The sequence below is a fragment of the Dendrobates tinctorius genome, unplaced genomic scaffold (genome assembly GCF_039654945.1).
Source record: "Dendrobates tinctorius isolate UK_male_01 unplaced genomic scaffold, ASM3965494v1 ptg000011l, whole genome shotgun sequence".
Lineage (NCBI taxonomy): Eukaryota > Metazoa > Chordata > Amphibia > Anura > Dendrobatidae > Dendrobates > Dendrobates tinctorius.
Genome location: NW_027361679.1, coordinates 116,278,151 through 116,301,253, shown reverse-complemented (window position 1 = coordinate 116,301,253; position 23,103 = coordinate 116,278,151). Strand labels below are relative to the sequence as shown.

Below are 23,103 nucleotides of genomic sequence, written 5' to 3'. Positions count from 1 at the left end.
AAGTTTTCGCCAAATTTTCACTTTTTTCACAAATAAACGCAAGTTATATGAATGAAATTTTACCACTAACATGAAGTACAATATGTCACGAGAAAACAGTGTCAGAATCACCGGGATCCATTGAAGCGTTCCAGAGTTATTACCTCATTAAGGGACAGTGGTCAGAATTGTAAAAATTGTCCCGGTCATTAACGTGCAAACCACCCTTGGGGTAAAGGGGTTAAATGAAATTAGTGAAATTAGTGAACATTTACGTTTAGCATGGTTTGGTTTATCTGCTTATATTTAAACATTTCAGTGTTCATACTAGTTTTGGGCTATAAATTGACTGTTTTTGCATGTGGATTACCCAGAAACTAATTCATCATTTTTCACTATGTATTATTTATAAGCACTTAATAGTTATGACTGGTTTACATGTGATTTTAGCTCCATCGACTAGGTGGTGCTATTACTCTAGTTATTTGTAAAATGATGTATTTTGTAACATTGCTGCCAAGTTATTTAGATTAAATTATTCTAAAAGGTAACATAGGGCATTATTCGACCAGATTAATTTTTTTATGACATCTGCACTGTTTTTGCTCTATGATATTGAATTTTTTCATCTCTACTTGGGAGTCAAACTGTTAAATTTGTTCTTTTGGGATACATAACTAAGATAGCAGTTATTGATTATATAAATTCTCCTTGACTATATATAATATACTGTATGATGGCCGCCGGACTTGTCCTTGAGGGGAGATATGTGTCATCGCAGTTATTGGCTGCGGTGATGTGAGCTCTGAAGCATGCTCCAGCACAGTCATTTCAGGGTCTGGTTTTATGAGCAGTCATAAGGCACGGGTGAGAATGACTGCTCACTATTGTTGAGCATTCCAATACTGCAAATATCGGGTATCGGCTGATATTCGCTGTATCGGAATTCCGATACCGAGTACCGATATTTTTACAATATCGAATACCGGAATCGGAAGTTCCCATAATGCAATGAGCCAGTGTTGTGGCTGTGATTAGCTGCTAAAATGATGTCATCATGATGCGCGGTCTGTGATGTAGTAGCCCCATCATCTGGCTAATGTGTTGAATGTAAAAAAAAAAAAAACCATACATACTACATATATACAACATTCATACTACATACATACTACATACACTCACTGGCCACTTTATTAGGTACACCTGTCCAACTGTGTGTTAAGACTTAATTTCTAATCAGCCAATCACATGGCGGCAACTCAGTGCATTTAGGCATGTAGACATGGTCAAGACAATCTCCTGCAGTTCAAACCGAGCATCAGTATGGGGAAGAAAGGTGATTTGAGTGCCTTTGAACGTGGCATGATTGTTGGTGCCAGAAGGGCTGGTCTGAGTATTTCAGAAACTGCTGATCTACTGGGATTTTCACGCACAACCATCTCTAGGGTTTACAGAGAATGGTCCTAAAAAGAAAAAAAATCCAGTGAGCGGCAGTTTTGTGGCCGGAAATGCCTTGTTGATGCCAGAGGTCAGAGGAGAATGGGCAGACTGGTTCGAGCTGATAGAAAGGCAACAGTGACTCAAATTGCCACCCGTTACAACCAAGGTAGGCAGAAGAGCATCTCTGAACGCACAGTGCGTCGAACTTTGAGGCAGATGGGCTACAGCAGCAGAAGACCACACTGGGTACCACTCCTCTCAGCTAAGAACAGGAAACTGAGGCTACAATTTGCACAAGCTCATCGAAATTGGACAGTAGAAGATTGGAAAAACGTTGCCTGGTCTGATGAGTCTCGATTTCTGCTGCGACATTCGGATGGTAGGGTCAGAATTTGGCGTAAACAACATGAAAGCATGGATCCATCCTGCCTTGTATCAACGGTTCAGGCTGGTGGTGGTGGTGTCATGGTGTGGGGAATTTTTTCTTGGCACTCTTTGGGCCCCTTGGTACCAATTGAGCATCGTTGCAACGCCACAGCCTACCTGAGTATTGTTGCTGACCATGTCCATCCCTTTATGACCACAATGTACCCAACATCTGATGGCTACTTTCAGCAGGATAATGCGCCATGTCATAAAGCTCGAATCATCTCAGATTGGTTTCTTGAACATGACAATGAGTTCACTGTACTCAAATGGCCTCCTCAGTCACCAGATCTCAATCCAATAGAGCATCTTGGGGATGTGGTGGAACGGGGGATTCGCATCAGGGATGTGCAGCCGACAAATCTGCGCCAACTGTGTGATGCCATCATGTCAATATGGTCCAAAATCTCTGAGGAATGCTTCCAGCACCTTGTTGAATCTCTGCCACGAAGAATTGAGGCAGTTCTGAAGGCAAAAGGGGGTCCAACCCGTTACTAGCATGGTGTACCTAATAAAGTGGCCAGTGAGTGTATATACTACATTCATACAACACACATACATACTACATATATATTTTTTACATTCAACACAGTAGCCGGATGATGGGACTACTACTGTCCTATCATTGGCTAATGTGTCAATCACTGTCATTGTAACAGGCATAGCCCGTTGGGACTTGTAGTCCCATCGGACGATGCCCACACAGACCCCCGAGAGGCCCATACAGACCCCGCCTGCACACACAGACACGCACAGTGTCCGCCCATGCACCGCCCACACTCTTCCCCCCTCCCGAACTGGATGTGCAAGTAAAGAAAGGGGTTTTTTTAATTCCGATATTTCTGTCCCATTAACTTGCATGGGTTTCCGGTATCGGAATCGGCGATACCCGATACTTTTTGGGTATCGGTCCGATCCAATCCGATCCGATATTTACCAATATCGGAAAGTATCGCTCAACACTACTGCTCACATATCCCCACCCCAGGGGTGTGGTTTAGCAAATAAAATGGAGATCTCCTGTGTGTTCGTCTACACTAAGACCTACAGAACTGGACACTATCGCGAGCGGGTGGACCAGAAGTATTGTATGGACTTTTTACTTTGTGTTTTCACCTTGTCCCTGAAAAGGCTGTTTTTGTTTGCTATCCTGAGCAGTTTATGAATTTTAAGTAAACTTGCCTGGACATTTCAGCAATACTGCTTCCTGTGCCTACCTCAACCGCAGCTGAGTGAGTACAAATCTCTACAACTGCTGTTTCGAATGTGGGCAGCGATAGAGTAAAACGCAATGCGGCTGTGGACAAACTCCATGTCCTGGGTAAAAACTGCCATCTAACATGAGATGTCCGGCAGTATGGAGGAGCTTGTGAAGCATTAGGTCCAGGTGCAACAGCAGCACCAGCTCGCCAGTCAAAAGCAGCAAATTGCACAGCAGGAAACAAATAAGCTGTTGGCACAGTAGCTCAAGGACCACCAGCAGCAGCGACAACAGCAGGAGGTGCTAATGTGACAAATGGATCTACTCACAGAGGTAGGGAGGAGACCGCCGACCTCTCACAAACTATCTCTAGGTGATGATTCGTATGCCAGGAAGACTGTAAGAAGAGCATTGCAAATGATGACCCCGAGGGATGACGTTGAGTCCTTCCTGACTGTTTTCGACAGGGTAGCAGAGCGGGAGAAATTGCCTCCAGAGCAGTGGGCGGATGTTCTGGCGCCATATTTAACAGGTGAACCACAGAAGGCCTATTATGACCTGGCCTTGCAGGACGCTAAAGAGTATGCTAAGTTGAAGACTGAGAACTTGGCATGCTTAGGAGCAACTCTGACTGTCAGGACGCAGCGGCTGCACCACTGGGCCTATTGCGGTGACAAAACTCCCCTGTCCCAAATGTTTGGCCACCAGCACCTGGTCCAAAAATGGTTACAACCTGAATCTTCCTCCCCAGCATAGATGGTGTCGAGGGTCATCGTGGACAGGTTCATACATTCCCTTCTGAGGCCAGTGCAATCCTGGGTTGCCCAGGGAGATCCCCAGAATGCCGATGAACTGGTGGATCTGATCAAAAGGTACCAGGCGGCTGAGAGCTCCTTGAGGAATATTGGGGTTCCCAAAGGGGGGCAGACACCCAAAAGAGGGGAACAAGAGCCACATTTGGGAGACGTCCAAGAGCCCAGAAGGTGTCTCAGTTATTGTCCAAGGCCCCATCCTATAGTGTAATTTGTTGGAGGTGTCATGACTAGTGTTGAGTGATACCGTTCGATACCCAAAAATATCGTATCGGATGGTATCGCCCGATATGAAAAAAATATCGGGTATCGCCGATTCCGATACCGGAAGTCCCATTCAAGTCAATGGGACTTCCGGTATCGGAATTAAAAAAAGGCCTTTATTTCCTTGTTGGCTAATTCTACATAATTGAAAACAAATAAGAATCATGTAGAATGTATTGGGGGAGGTGGAGGAGACATTAAAAGCATAGTGGTTTATTCAAATCACATGGCATAGCATTAATTCCAATTTTTTTTCAAGACGTTCGGAGTTAAAAAGATATTGACTATGTTAACTTTTTTATATTTAGTCAGATATGTATGTTTCACAACTTCCATGCTCTTCACCTTCTTTTGTACTTCTCCCACACTTTCTCCTTCATGATCCGCAGCAGTAGCATTTTTTTCATCAACTTTTTCTTCACCTTATTCATCTTCTTCTTCTTCACCTTCTTCCCATTAATTTTTTTTTTTCAATTCTTCATATTCTTCTTATTCAGCTATTACTAATTTTCATATGCTATTTCTTCATCTTCTTCCTATTCTTCTTTTTCTTCATTTTCTTATGGTGACAGGCATTCCTGTAGTACTTATCTATAAAAGTTATAAGATTACACCTTACGTTCTGCCTGTCACAAAAGATTTACAACAGGATTTGTCCGCGTTCAGTTTGGCCTGCAGCAGCAGGCATTTTCCAGGGGCACCACGAGGAGGAACGGACTCACCCCCATTTACTGCTTAGTCGTCTTCTGCTTATAATTTTGATTTCTTCTATGCTGATTTTTTGTCTTATGCTTAATGTTCTTCTGCTTTTGCTTCTTCTGCTTCTTATTCTTCTGTCTTTTGTTCTGTATCTTGGTGGTTGTCTTCATGTTCTTTGTCCTCTTGGTCTTATTATTTAGGGTCATATTTCTGGTCTTCTTTGGTGTGGTCTTCAGGGTCGTCATCATCAGGGTCATCGTCATGGAGATCAATAAGGATTACCAAAGACAATTTCAAAAAGCTTGATCTTGGAAATGTAGCAGAAGGTACAAGAAGGCTGAGAAAACTGGCGAGAACCAGCAGAGTGTGCTGGCACCCGGATGGGTAGCAGAAGGAACAAGAGCCAATGGCACTACCGAGGACCAACTGACGGTGCTGGACCACGGTTACTAAGCAGAAGGTACCTGTGCTAAAAAGCACTACCAAGGACCAGCTGACGGTGCTGGACCTCGGATACCGAGATGGAGGCACCTAGGCCAAAGGCTGTGGCGAGAACCAGCAGACAGTGCTGGCACCCGGATGGGTAGCAGAAGGAACAAGAGCCAATGGCACTACCGAGGACCAACTGACGGTGCTGGACCACGGTTACTAAGCAGAAGGTACCTGTGCTAAACAGCACTACCAAGGACCAGCTGACGGTGCTGGACCTCGGATACCGAGATGGAGGCACCTAGGCCAAAGGCTCTGGCGAGAACCAGCAGACAGTGCTGGAACCCGGGTGGGTAGCAGAAGGTACCCATTGAAAGCAAAGTAGCCAGGCCGCAAGCCGGCCGCAGTTACCGAAACCCACAGTCCTACAGGGGGTCCATGTCCCATTGGCACTACGGATCCAGCCTTCAGTGCCAGTTCCCGCAGCCCACATAGGAGTCACCTAAACTGCAGGCACCGTAGAGTCGGCTAACCCGGCCGCAAGACGACAGGACAACGGATTGGTGGCATAGTGACCTCCACACTACCCGGAAACAGCAGGCGTGCTGGAACCAGGCTGGGCAACAGGGAGTCCCCGTGCCAAAGACACTGCCGAGAACCAGGTGACGGTGCTGGAACCCAGATGGGTAGCAAAAGCTACAAGAGCCAATGGCACTACCGAGGAACAGCTGACGGTGCTGGACCACGGTTACTAGGCAGGAGGTACCTGTGCTAGAAAGCACTACCAAGGACCAGCTGACGGTGCTGGACCTCGGATACCGAGATGGAGGCGCCTAGGCCAAAGGCTCTGGCGAGAACCAGCAGACAGTCCTGGAACCCGGGTGGGTAGCAGAAGGTACCCATTGAAAGCAAAGTAGCCAGGCCGCAAGCCGGTCGCAGTTACCGAAACCCACAGTCCTACAGGGGGTCCATGTCCCATTGGCTCTACGGATCCAGCCTTCATTGCCAGTTCCCGCAGCCCACATAGGAGTCACCTAAACTGCAGGCACCGTAGAGTCGGCTAACCCGGCCGCAAGACGACAGGACAACGGATTAGTGGCATAGTGACCTTGACACTACCCGGAAACAGCAGGCGTGCTGGAACCAGGCTGGGCAACAGGGAGTCCCCGTGCCAAAGACACTGCCGAGCACCAACTGGCGTTGTTGGAGCCCAGGGACAATCATGGTGTAGGCCAAGGCCTACTAGGAGCCAGGTGTAAAGCTGAGGTATTTTGACTTTGGAGGGAGCAGGACACTTTGACCTCCACACAGCAGGGGATCAGCTGACGTTACTGACCCCCACTTTCACATGAACGAGTGTGTTTTTCTGTGTGGACGGCACTTCCGAGCAACAACTGACGATGTTGGAGCCCAGGGATAGTCATTTTGTAGGCTGAGGCCTACTTGGAGGCAGTTTAAGATAAGACGTTGTTTGAATTTGGAGGCAGCAGCAGTTTGCCCTCCACACAGCAGGGGATCAGCTGACATTACTGACCCCCACTTTCACATGAACAAGTGTGTTTGTCTGTGTGGACAGCACTTCCGAGCACCAACTAGCGTTGGAGCCCAGGGAGAACCAGGGTGCAGGCCGAGGCCTACTTGGTGGCAGTTTTAGATTGTTTGTAGGCTACAACAGACTGTCAACGTGCTCCAATTAGGCATCTGTCTCCACTCTGTTTCCAGGATTTCACGTGACCACCAACACCGCCAGTGTATGCGTACAGTAGCCGTCTGCCCAATCCACACGTGTTCCTGTGTTACTGGGATTCTGTAATGTCAGCAGATCCCCTGATGTGTGTCTGCCACTGTCTCCTGCTCTGTCCACATTCCCACCGCTTGCAGTGGGAAGGTGGACAGCGCAGGAGACAGTGGCGGACACACATTGGGGGATCTGCTGACGTAACAGAACCCCAGTAACACAGGAACACGTGTGGAATGCGTGGACGGCAACTGTGAGCAGGAACTGGCGGTGTTGGAGGTCAGGGGAAATACTAGAGACAGAGTGGAGACAGAGGCCAAATCAGAGAATGTTTAAATCTGAAGTAGCTAAAATTTGGAGGCAGCAGTTTGCCCTCCACACAGCAGGGGATCAGCTGACGTTACCGAACCCCACTTTCACATGAACGAGTGTGTTTTTCTGTGTGGACAGCACTTCCGAGCACCAACTGGCGTTGTCGGAGCCCAGGGAAAATGAGGTAGCAGGCCGAGGCCTACTTGGAGCCAGGTGTAAATCTGAGGTTGTTTGACTGTGGAGGGAGCAGGACACTTTGCCATACACACAGCAGGGGATCAGCTGACGTTACCGAACCCCACTTACACATGAGCGAGTGTTTTGTCTGTGCGGACAGCACTTCTAAGCACCAACTGGCGGTGTCGGAGCCCAGGGAAAATCAGGTAGTAGGCCGAGGCCTACTTGGTGGCAGTTTGCGATTGTTTCTAGACTACTACTAACTGTCAACGTACTCCAATTAGGCCTCTGTCTTCACTCTGTTTCGAGTATTTCCTCTGGCTTCCAACCACGCCAGTTGCTGCTCTGAAATGCTGTCTGCACAACCCACACTTGTTCCTGTGTTACTGGGGTTCTGTAACAGCAGCTTCTCCCTAGAGGTGAGTCAGGCAATGTCTCCTGCTCTGTCCACATTTCCACTACAAGTAGTGGGAATGTAGACAAAGCAGGAGACATTGCCATGCTCAACTCTGGAGATGAGCAGATGTTACAGGACCCAGGTACCACAGGAACAAGTGTGGATTGTGCAGACGGCACTTGAGAGCAGAAACAGGCGGTGTTGTAGGCCGGAGGAAATACTCAAAACAGAGTGGAGACAGAGGGCAAATCAGAGAACATATTAAATCAGAGGTAGTCAGAAGTTGTAGGCAGCAGGAGAGTTTGCCATACACACAGCAGGGGATCAGCTGACGTTACCGAACCCCACTTACACATGAGCGAGTGTTTTGTCTGTGCGGACAGCACTTCTGAGCACTAACGGGCGTTGTCGGAGCCCAGGGAAAATGAGGTAGCAGGCCAAGGCCTACTTGGAGCCAGGTGTAAATCTGAGGTTGTTTGACTGTGGAGGGAGCAGGACACTTTGCCATACACACAGCAGGGGATCAGCTGACGTTACCGAACCCCACTTACACATGAGCGAGTGTTTTGTCTGTGCGGACAGCACTTCTGAGCAACAACGGGCGTTGCTGTAGCCCAGGAAATAAAGTTCAGGTCATAGAAACATGAACACAACAGGAGACCTGGATCCTGTTGCCAGCCAATTATTTATTCTGGAAGAGGACTGGCAAATTCAGGTGAGATCCAGGCCTTGTTCATTTTCACAAAAGTAAGCCGGTCAACATTATCGGCGGATAGTCGCGTGCGACGGTCTGTTACCACACCACCTGCAGCACTAAAGACACGTTCCGATAATACACTGGCAGCAGGGCAAGCCAGCACCTCCAATGCATACTGGCTAAGCTCTGGCCATGTATCCAGCTTAGAGACCCAATACTTGAACGGGGAAGAGCCGTCTGGGAGAACACTAACAGGTCACGACAAGTAGTCTGTCACCATCTGATGGAAACGTTGCCTCCTGCTGACTGGAGCTGTCTGTGATGGTGTAGCCGTTTGTGGCGGTCCCACAAAACTTTTCCACATTTGGGCCATACTGGCCTTGCCTTGTCCTGCAGCACTGCCTCTGCTACCTCTTTGTGCAGAGCTTCCTCCACTGCCTCTACCCACATGGCTGCTTTGAAAAGCACTACCAGCAACACTTGTGGGGGGAATGGAGAACATGATGGCCTGCACAAGTGTTTCTTGGTACTCCCGCATTTTTCGCTCCCGGTTCAACTGTGGTATGAGGCTTTGTAAGTTGTCCCGGTAGCGAGGATCTAGGAGGGTGTACACCCAATAATCAGCCGTGTGGAGAATGTTGGCGATGCGGCAGTCACTTAACAAGCACTGCAGCATGAAATCAACCATGTGCTGCAGACTGCCAACTGGACCGGAAACGCTGTCCCCAGCTTGAGGCAGCATCTCTGCCTGCTCAGCATCACCCCACCCTCGCTGTACACACTGACTACTAGAGCCTTGTGTACCTCCCTCCTCTGGAGAGATGTGTTCCTCCTCCTCCATTGACTCCTCGTCATCCTCCTCACTAAGTGTCCCCTGCCTGGGCCTTTGTGTGGAAGCACGTTGCGCAGACTTGCCAGAAGCAGATGGCATTTCTGACTGCTCATCCTCGACCTCTTCAAAAACCTCCTCACTTAGTGCTTGTAAGGTTTTTTGAAGCAGACAGATAAGTGGGACAGTCATGCTGACTAGTGTATCATCTGCACTCGCCATCCGCATGGAATCATCGAAGGCACGCAAAACGTGGCAGATGTCCTTCATAGAGGCCCACTCAGTGGTGGTGAAGTGTGACCGGCGCGCAGTGCGACTTGTTTGCGCCTGATGCAGCTGGTACTCCTGCAGCTCACACAACCGCTCCAACATATGTAACGTTGAATTCCACCTGGTGGGGAGGTCACATATGATGCGGTGTTCTGGCAGGTGGAATCGGCGTTGCAGAGATGCAATGCGCGATCTTGCCATGCTGGAACGCCGCAAGTGAGCACACTCTAGGCGAACCTTGTGCAGCAATGCATCAAGATCCGGATAGTCCCTCAGAAAGCTCTGCACGACCAAATTGAGCACGTGTGCCAGACATGGTATGTGAGTGAGGTTGCCTAGGCCCAGAGCTGCCACTAGATTTCGGCCATTGTCACTCACTACCAAACCTGGCTGGAGATTCGCTGGCACAAACCACACATCGCTCTCCTGCTTGATGGCATTCCAGAGCTCCTGTGCTGTGTGGCTCCGATTCCCCAAAGAAATTAATTTAAGGACGGCCTGTTGACGTTTGGCCACACTTGTGCTCATATCTGGCCTAACAGGCTCACGCAGTGCTGATTCCGAGGAACTAGAGTAGAAGGAGGACTCAATATGTACAGACTGCATTCCTGCAATCCTTGGAGTTGGCAGAATACGTACAGAGCCACTCTCCAGATCTGTACCCGGCTCCACAACATTGACCCAATGGGCAGTGAGGGAAAGGTATCGTCCCTGTCCATGGCTACTGGTCCACGCATCGGTGGTCAGGTGGACCTTGCTACTGACGGCATTTAGTAGCGCATTTTTAATTTTTACCTCCACATGCTTTTGCAGGGCAGGGACAGCTTGCCTGCTGAAATAAAAGTGGCTGGGCACATTGTATTGTGGAACTGCCAATGACATAAAGTTCCGGAAGGTGTCAGTCTCCACCAGCCTGAATGACAGCATCTCAAGGGCCAGTAGTTTGGCAATGCCGGCATTCAGAGCCAGTGCTCGGGGATGGTTTGCTGAGTATGGCTGCTTTTTCTCCCATGCCTGTGCTACCGATTGCTGGTGAGTGGCCTGGGAGTGTGCTGATGACTGCGAACGTGGTTCAGTGGGTGAAATTTCACTGGGTCTCTGGACAACAGTGGCAGTGGTTCTTCCATGGCGTTCCAGTGAGGAAGCTGAACCAGCTGTGTGTGAGCTGGAGGAAGAGGCCCCAACACGAGCTGAAGAGGTGGTAGGTGCTGCTGAAGGTTGGCCTACATCTTCAGTGTGTCTGTGTAACTCCACCTCGTGCTTGGTACGCACATGTTTCCACATATTTGTGGTATTGAGGATGGTCACATTTTTCCCTCGTTTCACTTTCTGATGACACAGCTTGCATTTGACAAAGCAAATGTCATCTGCAACTGTGTCAAAAAAAGACCACGCACTGCAAGTCCTGGGAGCGCCCGTTTTGTGTTTTGGAAGAGGATTGCTCCTCACGGGTGCCAAAGTGGAGGCTACAGGCAACCAAGTCTGGCCCCGCCCTCTCCCTCCTCTTTTGGCCGTTCGGGGAATCTCTTCCTCAGAGCTGCTCCCACCACCTTCCTGTGGCTGACGCCATGATGGGTCAAGGACCTCATCATCTCCACTCCCCTCTTCAAGCACCGGCTGGTCCTGGGTTCTCTCGCCAGCACCGTACGCACCAGAAATTGGCAACTGAGTCTCATCATCATCTGATGCATACTGAGGTGTGCTGACCATAGGCACTGGCCCACCCGCCTCTTCAGATTCAGAGGGACAAAGCAGTTGCACATCACTGCATACTCCCTCTTCTTCACGCTCTAGAATGCTGCTTGGCTGGCCACCTCTTTCCAAGCCAACAGATTCTGAGAACAGAAGTAAAGATTGAGATGGCTCCTGTCCAGGGCTCTCAGACTGCCTGGGCAATTTGGCAGGTGGTGAAGAGACAGATGGTTGCTCTTCAGTGCTCTGGCCTTGGGAGGATGCGGAAGTCATTGAAGTGGATGCGTTAGCTGCCATCCATCCGACAACGGCTTCAATTTGTTCGTCACGCAGCAGTGGGGTACGGCGAGGTCCTACAAAGCTGCGCATGAAGGACTGTTGCCTGGTAAAAGTGGGGGATGCCGGGTCACTGGTGGCCGCAGCAGACACCGAATCCCCACATCCTCTCCCTGCTGAATCCCCCCGTCCTCTCCCTGCTGAAACTCCACGGCCACGACCACGTGCCTTACTCCCTGCCTTCTTCATCTTGGTAGACTGATAAAGATAGGCAGAAAAGTAAAAAAGGGGTGGCTTAGTGTTCTTATTCCTGAACACCTGCTAACCAGTATAAGAAACACTAATTTGGCTAAGAGTGTGTGTACTACACTTTAATATGATCTAATGTGGCCTAGACAACTGTAAAGTGGAGTGTTTGGTGAACTTTATTTCCTTTTTTTTTTGGGGGGGGGGAAAGAAAAGGATGTGACCAAAGTTTGAAAGCTATAGTATCACAAACTTTTTGGAGCGATTACAATGCAGGAAGCTAACCTACAATGCAATTGATGAGGCTCCAAAAAATAGGGTGATACTAGTCTGGCTGGCCCTGAAGGGCACAAGCCAGCAAAAAGGCTCCTCTATCTAATCCTATATAGTGTTTGCAACCAACCAATGACAATGGATGCGGTTGGAAGCACACTAATATAGGAGCAAAAATCTGGCTAAATTAGCTGCAAAAAAAGGACTATGTATGAGGCAGTGACGCACGCTGAGCGGACTACAGCTAGCGGTGGCTGTTGAACACACTGCAAAGTGAGCTGCACTCACACACAGAGAGACCTATCAGACAGCCAAAAACAGTGCAGAGAAATGGGCTATAGCACTGAAAGGCTGCTGAAAGGCTCCGCTGTCCACTCCTTTAGTGTTTGCAACCAACGTACTGTATATGGATACGTATGGAAGCACACTATACAGGAGAAAAAAAAAGCAGCAATAAAAGAAAAATGTGTATGAGGCAGAGACACTCGCTGGCCGGCCTACAAGCAGACGTGCCTGCAGGACACACTACACAGCGTGGGTCTGCACTCACACAGCCCTTGCAGACAGCTGTGAAAACAGCGCTGCTAGGGAAAAGCAAGCTACAGTGGTAGTTTATGTAGCCTGGGTTAAGCACTATATGTTTTGTGGAATCGCTATTTCTAACTGTCCCTCACAGTCTTCAACAGCAGCCTGTCCCTAACTGAATTCACAGCAGAGTGACCAGAAATGGCGGCTGCAGCGCTTTTTATAGTGCATCATGACATCATTTCAGCAGCCAATCACAGCCATGCCAGTAGTTAACATGCCTACATGCCTAACAGGATATGCCCACACTTCTGAGGATCCTCATTAGCTGAATCAAATCGAGCGGGCTCCTAGCATTATGGGAACTTCCGATTCCGGTATTCGATATGAAAAAAGTATCGGAACTAAGTATCGGAATTCCGATACAGCTAATATCGGCCGATACCCGATACTTGCGGTATCGGAATGCTCATCAATAGTCATGACACAGTTGCCGTGAAGTCAGGTTGTTGTTAAGTTACGAAGCCAGGAGGACCAGTGTGCAGTGGTGGAAGATGAGTTGGTGGATGACTAAGTCACTGACCCAACCCGGGAAGCTGACACGCAGAGCAAGGCCAACAGTGCTGAGGGGGCAGTATCGGCTGCACCAAAACAAGCAGGAAGAGGCATTGGGGTGACCAGAGGGAAAGGGTGGTAACTATTCTTCAGAGCACTGACATTTGTGAATTTGACAGTCAAAGAAATAGGTGTTCCCCAGTCTTGGACTTTTTTTAAAAAGAGTTCTGAGACAAAAAAGTGGTAATTTTCAACCTGTGCCATGCCAAGATCAGAAGGGGCCTGACCTCTAAGAGTTTAGCCACCACCAGCATGATCAAGCACATGTCATCTATGCACCTGACTCGCTGGACCGAACGCCAGGGTCCACAATTGGTGCCAGCAGGTGACACCACTGCCTATTCCCCTGTGCTAGGCGTTTGTCAATCCTCTGTCCAAAACACTGGTTCAGATTCATCATTCTCACCCTACACCTGTCCTTGTACATTCTGAGGCACCATCATCAGGCATTTATGAATGCTTGTTCCAGCAAGCCTGGGAACAAAAAAGAAAGTTCCCAGCCACCCACCCAGAAGCTCAAACGCTAAATAGGCACATTTCGAGACTGCTTGCCATGGAAACGTTGCCATTTAGGCTTGTAGACAGGGAGGAATTCTGCCCACTCATTGCGGCATCTGTCCTTCAGTACTCTTTCCCCGGCCACCACTGGCACGGCACGTGCTACCAACGCAAAGGATTGTGAGCCCTACTTTTATCAGGGTTTACTCCACCTTCTACAACAGTTCCTGCGCCACCTCCTGCTCCTCCTCATCCTCCATCCCCGGTTTGTTATTTCAGAGCTGTTCGCCCAAATCAGCCAGAAGCTGGAGGCTCTGCAACACTGCCCAACGTGATGTCAACAGGCTCTGTGGAAGCTAATTTGTTAAGGAGACAAACCATGCACTGCGGCAGAGTTATTGAAAGGAATAACAGATTAGGCAGATCTGTTGCTTTCGCCGCTGAACCTACAACCAAGCATGGTCATGTGTGATAATGGCTGTAAACTAGTGTTGGGAGTGAAGCTTTGTAAGCTCACACACTTTCCATGCTTGACCCACATGCTCAGCTTGATAGTTCAGCTGTTTCAGAACCCTTACCCAGATTTCCAAAACTTCTGGTTAAGGTACGCCAGACTAGCGCCCATTTCCTCAAGTCTGTTACAGCGTATGCAAGTGCTGGATCCCTGACTAGTGATCAACTTGACCACGCACTGGATCTTCACACTGCACATGCTGGTGTAAGCAGGTTCGGAAATGCAGTAATGCAGGGATTGCAGAACAATGCTGTATAACAATATTATTTAATTTTTAACAAAAGGATGAAACTGATCTCCTCGCAGGGAATTGATCAACAATAAACAAGAATCAAGGGAGGTAAAGAGTTAACACGACAGTCTAATATTTAAACGGCACTTATCGTAGTCTTCTGTGATCCTCATCTATATACGGTCTGATGGGAGATGGCAACGGCCAGCGTGGTGTCCTCAGATGGATCCCAAACAAAATAACGGTCCAGCTTCTGGCGGCAACGGGCGGTCACCAGTTCTGCCTGCTGAGCCCCTAGTTCATAAATCTGTGCAGCCGAAGTGGGGATTGCTACAAGAGTCTCTGTCCAACACGGGTGTGCTGTGCATCTATCAGAGATGGGGAACGCGCCCCAATGTCCTGCACCTGGCCCCTACTCCTCTGCGCAAGCACTGCACTCTGCTTAGCTGGGCGCATGGCACTCTGCACACACACTGTCTCACCGAAGCATTCACGCAAGTTCTGCCGGGGCACGTCTCCGCACTGCCTCTGTAACTGTGGAGCGTGTCGCACACCTCTCTGCTCTCACCGCCAGCGGGAAACTCAGAGCTCTTTCCCGCACTTCTTTCTCACTGCCCAGCTTAGCCATGCCCCCTCTCCCCGGGTCATGGGACCTATCTGGCTCCTGGTTCTTTTCCCCCTGGCAACACTGGATGCAGCCTCGACAGTTCCGAACCCGGCATATCACAGGCACCCGCAGCCCGGTCTTCCTCCTTACACTGGCAAGGCTTTGTGAGCAGCAGAGGCCAGTTGTTTAATACCAGCTCCAACATGCCCATCAGTATTCTGTTCAGCCTCTGCGCATAATAAGTGAAGAATGAGCATGGATGTCTGATATTTGTGCGGTTCTCCAAGACTGAGGATTGCACAAAGATGGTAAATGGCGATGATACCAAAATCAGAGAAACGATCCCGCTGCTTACAAACATGAATCTTTGCATGCAGACCAGGTGGAGATGGAGGAAAACATGAGACAGGAAGATACTACCCAGCTCAGCCTCATATCTAACTGACCATGTTGTATCAGTGCATCAATGTTCTTGAAGGGTGAATCAAAAGAAAATGAAATCTTTTATTACATCCAGAGACCTTAAAGGCAAATGGTCACCAGAAATAAATGCTGTTAATATACTGATGAATAGCATTATTAAACTGCCTGGCACAAGCACGTAGCCGCTGCCAGGAAAAAATGAACTTTATTCTCCCTGGCAGTATTCTGGTATCAGTCTCGGGGGGTGACTCAGGTAGGGGCAGACCTACCGCCCGTGCAGCCCGTTCATTGAATGGGGGCCCCGGGGAAGAGGGGGCCCCTCCAGCACCGCATGGCTAATTCATGGCTCCCAAGTGTTTGGCAGGGCTGTGTGTTTTGTGTGCACAGGACCTGTGAAAGGGGAGGAGTCAGGGGTCACATGATCAGGGGCCTCCGTGTCTATGTGGCTGGGCTATGTGTTCTGTGCGCACAGGACCTGTGAGAGTCGAGGAGTCAGAGGTCACATGATCAGGGGCCTCCATGTCTATGTGGCTGGGCTATGTGTTCTGTGCACACAGGACCTGAGAGGGGAGGAGTCAGGGGTCACATGATCAGGGGCCTCAGGCTCCGTGTCTGTCTGCACTCTGCTGCCAGACTCTGCTGCGCTGGTTGTCATGCTGCTGGATGAGGTAAAGTTTCTGTGTGGGGTCAGGAAGGTTTTACAGTGTGGATGTAGCAGAGCCGTGTGTGTTTGAGGTGGACGGAGCAGAGCCGCGTGTGTACAAGGTGTGCGGAGCCGCGTGTGTACGAGGTGTACGGAGCGGAGCCGCGTGTGTACGAGGTGTATGGAGCGGAGCCGCGTGTGTACGAGGTGTACGGAGCGGAGCCTCGTGTGTACGAGGTGTACGGAGCGGAGCCGCGTGTGTACGAGGTGTACAGAGCGGAGCCGCGTGTGTACGAAGTGGAGCCATATGTGCACTGGATGTACGGAGTGGTGCCAAGTGTGTACGAGGCATACAAAGTGGGCTTTTCCCACCGACACAGGAGTACACAGCGGAGCCCCGAGTAGTACTTTAAAATTCGCACATGACGTTCCACCGGAAGTGATGTGCTGGAAGCTGACCAGAAATGAGGTAATTTCATGAGGCGATTGTGACAGAACCAGGAATGCTTCAGATCCATCACCATGTCCTAGTCCGACAGCGCGGACAGCAGGATCGCCTTGGAATAAGGGATGCTGGCCATGTGTGCGGATCATGATATGTCCTGCATCGGGAGGCTCAGGTGAGCATTACTATGGGAGCCGGGCTGCTATAGTATCTTTATAGAATCTTTCTTTATTTTTCTTTCTTTCTCTCTCTCTGTTTCTTTCTTTCTCTGTTCTTTCTTTCTCTCTGTTTCTTTTTCAGTCTCTGTTCTGTCTTTCCCTCTCTTTTTCTTTCTCTCTCTCTGTTCTTTCTTTCTCTAATCTTTCTTTTTTTTCTTTCTCTCTCTGTTCTTTCTCTCTCTGTTCTTTCTTTCCCCTCTTTCTTTACTTCTTTCTCTCTCTGTTCTTTCTGTCTGTTCTTTCTTTCCCATCTTTCTTTCTCTCTATCTCTCTGTTCTTTCTTTCCCCTCTTTCTTTTTCTCTGTTCTTTCTTTCATTTTTTTTCTCTTTTTTTCTTTCTTTCTTTCTTTCTCTCTCTCTGTTCTTTCTTCCCCTCTTTCTTTTTCTTTCTTTCTTTTTCTCTCTGTTCTTTCTTTCTTTCTTTCTTTCTTTCTTTTTTTCCTTCCTTTCTTTCTTTCTTTCTCTTTCTCTCTCTATTCTTTCTTTTCCCTCTTTCTTTCACTCTTCCTCTGTTCTTTTTTTCTTTCCCCTCTTTCTTTCTTTCTCTCTCTCTGTTCTTTCTTTTTTCTTTCCCTTCTTTCTTTCTCTCTGTTTCCTTTCTCCTTTTTTCTCTCTCTGTTCTTTCCCCTCTTTCTTTCTCTCTCTCTCTGTTCTTTTTTTCTGTCCCCGCTTTCTTTCTCTGTGTTCTTTCTTTCCCCTCTTTTTCTCTCTCTGTTCTTTTTTTCTTTCCCTTCTTTCTCTCTGTTCTTTTTTTCTTTTCCCTCTTTCTTTCTCTCTCTGTTCTTTTTTCTGTCCCCGCTTTCTTTGTGGTTTTTTTCTTTCTTTCTCTTTTTCTCTGTTCTTTCTTTATTTACCCTCTTTATTTTTCTTTTCTTTCTTTCTTTCTTTCTTTCTTTCTTTCCATTTCTTTCTCTCTGTTCTTTCTTTTCCCTCTTTCTCTCTCTCTCTCTCTCTGTTCTTTCTTTCGCTCTCTGTTCTTTTTTTCCCCTCTTTATTTCTCTCTCTTTTCTTTCTTCTTTCTCTCTCTGTTCTTCTCTCTGGTCTTTCTCTCTGTGTTCTTCTCTCTGTTCTTTCTCTATCGCTCTTCTTTCTTGCTTTCTTTCTCTCTATTTTCTTTTTTCTCTCTCTCTGTTTTCTTTCTTTTCCGTAGTACCAGTCGGTGTGCCCACAGTACCAGCCACTGTACACATAATGCCAGCCACTATGCCCCCAGTACCAGTCAGTGTGATCAGCATTGCTAAATGGGTGCAGTTGGACGTGGACATGGGTGTGACTGGTCACGGAATGGGTGTGGTCAGGACATGGCCTAAATTTTGCGGCTGCGAGCACCGCAGCCTTTGTCCCTCTTTCCCTTCAAAAGTTGGGAGATATGGCTAATTATTTACCTATTCAAATTTACCATGTGGAGCGCCGCGGACCCGAGGCACAAGGAGGAGAGCAGCGCTGTGGGAAGCGGCGGGAGCGGGTCCTTAGAGTGCGAGCGCCGGTGCAGAGGAGCCAGCCCTGAGGTGAAAACAGCATCAGTGCTGTGCTGCGCTGCCGCTGTGGGGAGATGAGGAGACAGACTGACTGTTACTGTGCATGTGGCACCGGCCGGACGGTGCCTGCAGCCGCAGCGTCAGTGTGTGTCTGTGAAGTCACTGTGTGCCGTGCCCCATAACTAAATGCTGCAGCTCAGGAATGTGCAGACAGTGGATGGATCCTCTTGGTCTGGCCTGCCCTGCCTGCTCTAGGTAAGAGTACCAGAGCTGAGCAGGACTGTGGGACTAGGACCAAGGCAGGCATGATTTTGGGGGGTTCCTGGGGGAGAACTGAAGCATGGCAGGCATGATTTTTTGGGGCTCCGTCCTGGGGGAGAACTGAAGCATGGTCTGGCTGCTCATGAATGGGGGGCTCCTGGCCTGGGGAGAAGGGAAGCATGGCCTGGCTGCTCATGAATGTGGGGGCCCCTGGCCTGGGGAGAACTTGAAGCATGGCCTGGCTGCTCATGAATGGGCTGTTGCTGTTGTGCCCCCAAGTCTTGTGTGGGAATAAAGTGGTGACAACTTCTGTTCCTCCGGTGTCTGCTGCAGGACCATTAGTATCCATACAGCCTCGGGGACCGGAACCCGGCCTTGCACTGTGAACTTGGGAAGGGTTCTGCTCTAACCCTAATCCTCAGTCCTCCTCTTCTCCTTACGTTCCATTCAAATCTATCTTTCTTATAAAGAGTCAGGCTTTCCATCAATGTCTCTTTCCTATGCCAGCAGACCCAGGTCACTGAGGTCCACTGCAGCACTTCCCTCGTCCATCCCACTCCGGGGATCTTCTCTCTCCTTCTGACCCCGTCAGATTGACTACATCCTAAACTCTTCCCAATCTTTTGGTGCAGACTAAGCTCCACCCACCTGCCAGCACTCTTCATGTTCCAAGCAGGGAGCCACCAAAGGGTGCTTTGTTACACTACTATGTTGTGTGGGATGCAGGTGTTGGAGTGTGGTCAGGTGTCCCTACCTTACCTGGATGGTGGGGTACCACACCTCAGGAGGAGGTGCAGTACCTCTGTGGCGACTGAACCCTCAGGGGCACCACACCCGCTCTTCCCATCTCTTTTTGCATTAGCCATGGAGCCCTTGGCTGAGGCCATTAGGACTAATCCAAATATAACGGGATTGACAAATTTAGGTGATCAATACAAAGTTAGTCTCTTCGCGGATTATCTACTTTTGACTAACACCAATCCCACACTACCCTCCCTAATCTATTTTCATTGCTCAAAGATTTTGAAAACATTTTGAGACTTAAAATTAATATTGACAAATCTGAAGCTCTTTTTATAAACACCCCAAGAGACATACAAGACGATATTATCTCCCATTTTAAATTTACAAAGAAGGAACACTACTTAACATATTTAGGTATTAATTTAACGACAAATAGGTCGACCCTCTTCAAGTGGAATTATGTGCCACTTATTCAGAGCCTCCACACTGATCTGACTAGGTGGTCATCATTGAACTTATCCTGGCTGGGCAGAATACACACGATATAAATGGTTTATTTGCCAAGATTCTTATACCTTTTTCGCTCCTTACCAATGGATATACTGGCCAGGACATTTTCTAAAATTCATTCTACTATTACTAGATTCATTTGGCAAGGAAAGAAAGTTAGAATTTCACGAAAAATAATGTTTTTCATAGAAAACTAGGGGGTATTTCACTTCCAAATTTTGCGCTCTATTTTAGGTCCGCCCAAAAAGCACAATTGACGAATGTCTGCTCCCGTAATAATAAACCAAGATGGGTCCACTTAGAGTCTCACCTTATTAAACCATTCTCACTATCTGGGCTGATGTGGTCGATAGAAAAAATTCCAAAAGGTATAATACCATCGGCTCCCTTTACAGCCCATTCTCTTATCCTGTAGAGGAAAGTTAGATTCAAATACAAACTACAATATGACATTCCCCCTGACCTCTATCATAATGTTCTCACCAGGCCTAAAACAAAATATGTTCACATGGTGGATCCTACGGGGGATCACTACATTAAAGCATTTATGCTCTCCATTTAATATTCTATTGGATAGACTGGAATTTATTCGAAAATATGAACGCCCCCGGTCAGAGAGACCATGCGTATAAACCAAGTCCTTCACTTTGCCAATAGTCTTCTCCCAAATAAACGACCTTTTCATATATCTAGTTTTGAACAAAAATGCATTAATGATCCAATGGGCAGAGGGAACAATATATTTAATATACTCAATGATTAACCCACCTCATGATTAAAAAAAAATTGAAATTTGTTAAAATGGGAGGAGGAGATGGAATTTGATCTATCACTGAAGGAATGGAGGTTCTGCTGTGACACCCTATCCAGGGGAAGCCACCAGTCTTCCCTTGTGGAAACTTCTTTGAAGGTCCTCCACAGAACTTATCTAGTCCCAACCAAACTTCATTGCATATACCCAAATATATCAGCCTCATGTTATAGGGGCTATGGTCAACTGGGAGATATGAGACACATCTGGTGGACATGCCCGGGGGTCTCAGACCTCTGGCATAGAGTGAGACTCATGGTGGAACAATTGACAGGCAAGAAGATCCCTCTGGATCTTTCAGTTTTCCTCCTTGGGGCGAGACACCCATCCCTTTCTAGAAGCCTCCATAGATTAGTAAATTATCTTTTCATGGCTACCAAAATTCATATAGCAGCAAAATGGAAAACCCCAACATTGTCACTATTGCTTGTTAAAGAAAGGATGAATAATATTATGCTTTGTGAACGCATGGAAGCTACCAGGAACGACAAGTGGGATCAGTTTTTCAAAATTTGGGGACCATGGAAGGAGGTGGAATCAATTATACAACTAGACCAGATTTTGAGCATATCACCATAATAACTCCGGACTATGGGGATGGGGAGTCGAGTTCTGGAACCAGTTCTGCAGTACATAATCATTATATCTTTGCTTAGGGTTAGTAATACAGATGTAACTGGATTGAAATAATCAGTAACATCGGGCTATCAAAAGGGTATTAATGCTATTATAATGTTCACTGTGGGTTCAATGCTTCTTTTCCCTATTGTGTTACCCTCTTGTTGTAATTGTCTTGTCTTCCCCTCCATAACTCACGTGTCTTATGACAAGTTAAAATTCCCCTTCAAGGGAATGTTTTACAATTTAATGTTCTCATGCACTTTAAAAATTTCAATAAAAACCATTTTGAAATTAAAAAGTTTTTTCTAATATCTAATCTGTATCTTGTCCCTCTTTTTCATCCCATTTCTTCTTGTGTCTCCGTGTTCAAATGAGAATAATGATGATCCCTCCATGCTGTGACATCCCTTCAGATATTTGTGGTCAGCTATTAAGTCTCCTCTTAGCCTTCTATTTTGCAATCTAAACATTCTCAGATCCATTAACCGTTCCTTGTGGAACAGACTTTGCAGTCCGCTCACCATTCTGGACGCTCTTCTCTGAACTTTCTCCAATTTTTCAATGTCTTTATTAAAATGTGGTGCCCAGAAATGGACACAGTATTCCAGATGAGGTCTGACCAAGGAGGAGAAGAGGGGATAACTTCATGTGATCTAGACTCTATGCTTCTCTTAACCCCTTAGTGACAGAGCCAATTTGTAGCTTAATGACCAGGCCAATTTTTACAATTCTGACCATTGTCACTTTGAAGTTATGGCTCTCGAATGCTTTAATGGATCCCGCTTATTTTGAGACTGTTTTTTCATGACATATTGTACTTTGTTAGTGGTAAAATTTATTCGCTATGACTTCCGTTTATGAAAAAATGGAAATATGGTGACAATTTTTACAATTTTTCAATTTTCAAACTTTTAATTTTTATGCCCTTAAATCAGAGAGATATGTCACAAAAAATACTTTAATAAATAACATTTCCCACATGTCTGCTCTACATCAGCACAGTTTTGGAAACAACATTTTTTTTTTTTGTTAGGAAGTTATAAGGGTTAAAAGTTGACCAGCGATTTTTCTCATTTTTACAAAACCATTTTTTTAGGGACCACATCACATTTTAAGTCACTTTGAGAGGTCAATATGACAGAAAATACCCAAAAGTGACAATTCTAAAAACTGCACCCCTCAAGGTGCTCAAAACCACATTCAAGACGTTTGCTAACTCTTTACGTGTTTCACAGGAACTAAAGCAATGTGGAAGGAAAAAAATTAACATTTTCCTTTTTTTTTTACAAACATTTTTACTTCAGAACCAACTTTTTTTATTTTCACAAGAGAAAATGAACCACAAAATTTGTTGTGCAATTTCTCTTGAATACGCCGATACCCCATATGTGGGGGTAAACCACTGTTTGGGCACACTGCAGAGCTCAGAAGGGAAGGAGTACCGTTTGACTTTTTCAATGCAGATTTGGCTGGAATTGAGATTGGACGCCATGTGGCGTTTGGAGAGCCCATGATGTGCCTAAACAGTGAAAAAACCCCACAAGTGACCTCATTTTGGAGACTAGACCCCTTAAGGAACTTATCTAGATGTGTGGTGAGCACTTTGAACCCCAGAGTGCTTCACAGAAGTTTAACGCAGAGCCGTGAAAGTAAAAAATCATTAAAAAAATCATTTTTTTCCTCAAAAATGATTTTTAGCCCACTATTGTTTATTTTCACAAAGGTAACAGAAGAAATTGGACCACAAAAGTTGTTGTGCAATTTGTCCTGAGTGCGCTGATACCCTATATGTGGGGGGGAA

General features: G+C 47.2%; 1 protein-coding gene across 10 annotated transcripts in view; it reads left to right on the top strand.

Annotated features, from left to right (window-relative positions):
• The window catches only part of LOC141049788 (CTD small phosphatase-like protein 2-A), a 239,192-nt gene that overhangs the window by 107,629 nt on the left and 108,460 nt on the right, over positions 1-23,103 (top strand). The gene's annotated exons all lie outside the window — the stretch shown is intronic.